This window comes from Battus philenor, unplaced genomic scaffold, assembly GCF_028537555.1.
Source record: "Battus philenor isolate CCGP_79_NKW_IND1 unplaced genomic scaffold, ilBatPhil1.0.hap1 SCAF_36, whole genome shotgun sequence".
NCBI classification, from domain to species: domain Eukaryota; kingdom Metazoa; phylum Arthropoda; class Insecta; order Lepidoptera; family Papilionidae; genus Battus; species Battus philenor.
This window is the reverse complement of record NW_027181700.1, coordinates 12,501-17,500: the sequence shown is the minus strand read 5'-3', so window position 1 is coordinate 17,500 and position 5,000 is coordinate 12,501. Positions and strand designations below refer to the sequence as shown.

Here is a 5,000-nt window from a genome sequence, read left to right as displayed (position 1 = left end):
CTCTCTTCAAAGTTCTTTTCAACTTTCCCTCACGGTACTTGTTCGCTATCGGTCTCGCGGTTATATTTAGCCTTAGATGGAGTTTACCACCCACTTAGGGCTGCACTCTCAAGCAACCCGACTCTTAGGAGAGTCCCTCTCGCCGCCGCCCTCCGTCGCTACGGGCCTGGCACCCTCTGCGGGAAAACGGCCCCGTTCAAGACGAACTTGGACAGGAGTATCGACGACGAGAAAGCGGAACCTCCCGAACACCACATCTCCCGCGCTCGAGACGATCGCGGGATTCAGTGCTGGGCTCTTTCCTGTTCGCTCGCCGCTACTAGGGAAATCCTTGTTAGTTTCTTTTCCTCCGCTTACTAATATGCTTAAATTCGGCGGGTGATCCTCCCTGATCTGAGGCCAACGATAAAAATTCGAGGCAGACGCGATATCCGTACGCGACGTCCCTTATTATATTTTTGACGACGACGAACCGACGGACCGCGCGCGCAAGCAAGCAAGCGCGCACGGCGGCCGGTCGTCGTCGCGGGACGCCCTTCGGACGTCGAGTCCGCCTACCGTACACCACCCCCACCGTCGCGATCATCGCGCGTCGCAGAGCGAGTGCGCGTGCGCGAGGCGCGCGCGTCGCGAGTCCTTAGAGGTCTCTAGACGCGCGCACGCACAACGCAACGCTGCACACACAACACGCGTTGCGCGATGAACGACGACGATGACGATGATGATGATTATGATGATACGAGCGTAAACGAAAATCTCGACACGCATACGCGAGCGCGAGTACTTTTCGTTAGCGATCGATCGTCCGGCCCTTTCGGTATCGGTCCGTATCGATACGATAATATAACGTTCGCACTGGAACGACGACGCGTATCACCGACATAATACGGATGCGTAGCGACGACGAGCGGTGAACTCTCTCGCATCGGGCTAGGCGCGCGCGCACATGAACATCACGTAATGTTTACTTACATATGTTTGTGTGTGCGTTACGCTTGCCGCGCAAGAAAACATTCACCGCCTGCCGGTCGCATCCGTCGGAGACGCGTCGTCTGTGCTTCCGATATATTTTATTATATCGTATACACGAACCGATGAGCTCGGACGAAGACCGCACTACGAAGACTCGCGTCTTAGCGATGCGTGTAATCTTTTCACACTCGTTTCATATTCAATACAATTCGATATATTTAAACGGACCGTAAACGCGCTCCGCGCGTACGCGGACGTGAGGGGTGCAGCACCCCGCCGTCCGTCGTCCGTCGCGAAGAACGTTCAACGGAAACCGTCAATTGTTCGAAAGAGCGCGCGCCCGCTCGCCCGCGCGCGGTAGTGCGGCAGCGGCAGCGCGACGACAGCGACGGCGGATAGTGAGAGAGAGAGAGTGAGAGCCGCGGCGGCGCGGACGAGAGACTCTTATTAGAGATCGTCCCATCGCACCGTCCGCGAGCTCGTTCATCACCCCCCACCAACCCGCCGCCGCCGCGTCGCGCGTCACCGCCGCGCGCATCGACCGGCGCGAGCGCACGTAGCGCGCGTTCTACACCGAACAGTGTGGTTTTTATATTTTAACAGCCGGCCCTCAGACAGGAGTGGTCCTGGATATTTCTCCACGGACCGCAATGTGCGTTCGAAATGTCGATGTTCAAATGTGTCCTGCAGTTCACACTATGACGCGCAGTTAACTGCGTTCTTCATCGACCCGCGAGCCAAGTGATCCACCGTCCAGGGTAATGGTTTTTTCTTAATGTTGTTATTACTTACGGTAGCGGCCTACGGCTCTCGCCGTCGGCCACTTGATTGTCCGTTTTTATGTATTAACGTCGAAAGTTGGTCGAATTCATGTGCGCCGAGGCGTTCATAAAGAAACGGCACCGAAAAAGCTTAACGCCCCGACGCGAATCCTTTAGAATGATGAACGACGACGACCCGCGCACCCCCCAACGAGCTGGCGTGACGCACGACATTGTCATCTTTCTAACCGCTTAAATTTCGTTTTGTATAGCGCCAACCGACAATAAAGGGCCTGAGCTAGGCAGTGGGGATTTTCACCGCTTCGAACGCTCCGTTTGGTATGCCCCGGTCGGCGCTCGTCTCTCGGCGTTTTTCCGCCACCCGGCCGCTTCGACGGCGGCGGAGGCAGCGGCGGCGGTAGCACTTTCGACGAATGCCACCACCGCCACCGGCCACCGCCACGGCGCCGTCGCCGCTGCGCCGTTAGGCGTAATAGACGCTAGAGACAATTATTTCACATTTTATTTTTTATACATATATACAAACACGCACACACACACGCACGCACACGCGCGCGCGCTCGTCCGCATTAGATACGAACAGCAGCGCGCGCGTACGTACATATATATGTATATATGTCGTATATATATATCATTATGGATGTATTACATATATATATATGTGTAAACACGGTATGTACGAAGTCGTCGTCGTCGTCGTCGTCGTCGTCGCAACAGCAACAACAGCAACAGCGGCGCAACAACGTTCGTGAACATATCACGCGTCTCGCACACATACACACACGTTAATGATCCTTCCGCAGGTTCCCCTACGGAAACCTTGTTACGACTTTTACTTCCTCTAAATGATCAAGTTTGGTCAACTTCCCAGCAACGCCGACGGCCGTGAAGCCACCGCGTGTCGGTCCGAAGACCTCACTAAATCATTCAATCGGTAGTAGCGACGGGCGGTGTGTACAAAGGGCAGGGACGTAATCAACGCGAGCTTATGACTCGCGCTTACTAGGAATTCCTCGTTTATGGGGGATAATTGCAAACCCCAATCCCCAGCACGAAGGAGTTTCAACGGGTTGCCCGGGCCTCTAGGCCAGGGAGAACATGCTGATTCCTTCAGTGTAGCGCGCGTGCGGCCCAGGACATCTAAGGGCATCACAGACCTGTTATTGCTCAATCTCGTGCGGCTCGAAGCCGCCGGTCCCTCTAAGAAGAATTTTAATACGTCGCCAGTGAGTTGCGCCACCGGAGCGGCGCACACCTAAATGACGACGCCTATTTAGCAGGCTAGAGTCTCGTTCGTTACCGGAATTAACCAGACAAATCGCTCCACCAACTAAGAACGGCCATGCACCACCACCCACCGAATCAAGAAAGAGCTGTTAATCTGTCAATCCTTCCGGTGTCCGGGCCTGGTGAGATTTCCCGTGTTGAGTCAAATTAAGCCGCAGGCTCCACTCCTGGTGGTGCCCTTCCGTCAATTCCTTTAAGTTTCAGCTTTGCAACCATACTCCCCCCGGAGTCCAAAATCTTTGGTTTCCCGGAAGCTGCCCGCCGAGCCATCGTAGTAACGTCGGCGGATCGCTAGATGACATATTTACGGTTAGAACTAGGGCGGTATCTAATCGCCTTCGAACCTCTAACTTTCGTTCTTGATTGATGAAAACACCTTTGGCAAATGCTTTCGCTGATGTTCGTCTTGCGACGATCCAAGAATTTCACCTCTAACGTCGCAATACGAATGCCCCCAGTTATCCCTATTAATCATTACCTCGGAGTTCTGAAAACCAACAAAATAGAACCGAGATCATATTCTATTATTCCATGCACGAAATATTCAAGCAGCATTTTGAGCCCGCTTTGAGCACTCTAATTTGTTCAAAGTAAAATTGTCGGCCCATCTCGACACTCACCGAAGAGCACCGCGATAGGATTTTGATATTGAACCGCCGTTTTACCGACGGCTCACCGACGATATGCTCCGCAGACGTGTCAGTATCACCGCGGATGCGGTGCACCGACAGCGCGGCGCACAAATGCAACTACGAGCTTTTTAACCGCAACAATTTTAGTATACGCTATTGGAGCTGGAGTTACCGCGGCTGCTGGCACCAGACTTGCCCTCCAATTGTTCCTCGTTAAAATATTTAAAGTGTACTCATTCCGATTACGAGGCCTCGTAAGAGTCCCGTATCGTTATTTTTCGTCACTACCTCCCCGTGCCGGGAGTGGGTAATTTGCGCGCCTGCTGCCTTCCTTGGATGTGGTAGCCGTTTCTCAGGCTCCCTCTCCGGAATCGAACCCTGATTCCCCGTTACCCGTGACAACCATGGTAGTCGCAGAAACTACCATCGAAAGTTGATAAGGCAGACATTTGAAAGATGCGTCGCCGGTGCTGGACCATGCGATCGGCAAAAGTTATCCAGATTCATCAAAATTAACGACTTCGGACGCGAGGCCCTCCGTCGATTGGTTTTGATCTAATAAAAGCACTCATCCCATCACTGGTCAGAGTTCTGATTGCATGTATTAGCTCTAGAATTACCACAGTTATCCAAGTAACCGAGGTAAGATCTAAGGAACCAAAACTGATATATTGAGCCATTCGCGGTATCGCCTTAATACGGCTTGCACTGAGACATGCATGGCTTAATCTTTGAGACAAGCATATAACTACTGGCAGGATCAACCAGGGAGCTAGCTAGAGCTAACACACACCAACACCGCACATACGAGAGATATGAGGGTGATGATGATATGATAGACGTGTGACAAGCGACGCGTCGGACGTTCGAAACGCCGTGACGCGCCGGTGCCTAGGTAGCTTTTTGCGTGCGTGCGTGCGTGCGTATTTATTACAATACACACACAACACCACACCGCAACAACAAAATGAATTCGTTTTTCTATCTGTTCACGGAGGAAAATGTATATCTCAACACTCGCCTCGCGTTCGTCCAGATTTACTTTGGACGCGGCATCGCGTCCGATTCATCGGAACGTTCTTTGACGAGACACATACAAATCTTCACTTTTATAAAATATCGTTTCGCAAAACGAACAATGACCGATTTCCAGCCCGGTTTTAGAGAGATCCGAAATCCTTGATTTATATATCATGATCGACCGTCGCGCGACTAGCGCGCGACGAGCTCGTTGATGCGATGCGTTAAGGGCCGCCCCGAAGTCGACTCGGGAGCCCAACGCCGTTCGCGTTAATTAAACGAGACGTTCTCTTACGCCTTCCGCTCT

General features: G+C 52.6%; 3 non-coding genes across 3 annotated transcripts in view; all 3 read right to left on the bottom strand.

Moving 5' to 3' along the window:
* LOC137927711 (large subunit ribosomal RNA) overlaps positions 1–402 on the bottom strand; it is a 4,033-nt gene extending 3,631 nt beyond the window's left edge. The window contains exon 1 of the ribosomal RNA XR_011107854.1: positions 1–402. This exon is cut by the window's left edge and continues 3,631 nt beyond it. This is a non-coding gene — a ribosomal RNA (large subunit ribosomal RNA).
* Positions 403–1,576: 1,174 nt separating this feature from the next.
* Positions 1,577–1,733, bottom strand: LOC137927759 (5.8S ribosomal RNA). The gene has a single exon (XR_011107898.1). It is a non-coding gene; the product is annotated as a 5.8S ribosomal RNA (ribosomal RNA).
* Positions 1,734–2,540: 807 nt separating this feature from the next.
* Positions 2,541–4,444, bottom strand: LOC137927646 (small subunit ribosomal RNA). The gene has a single exon (XR_011107795.1). It is a non-coding gene; the product is annotated as a small subunit ribosomal RNA (ribosomal RNA).
* Positions 4,445–5,000: the final 556 nt, after the last annotated feature.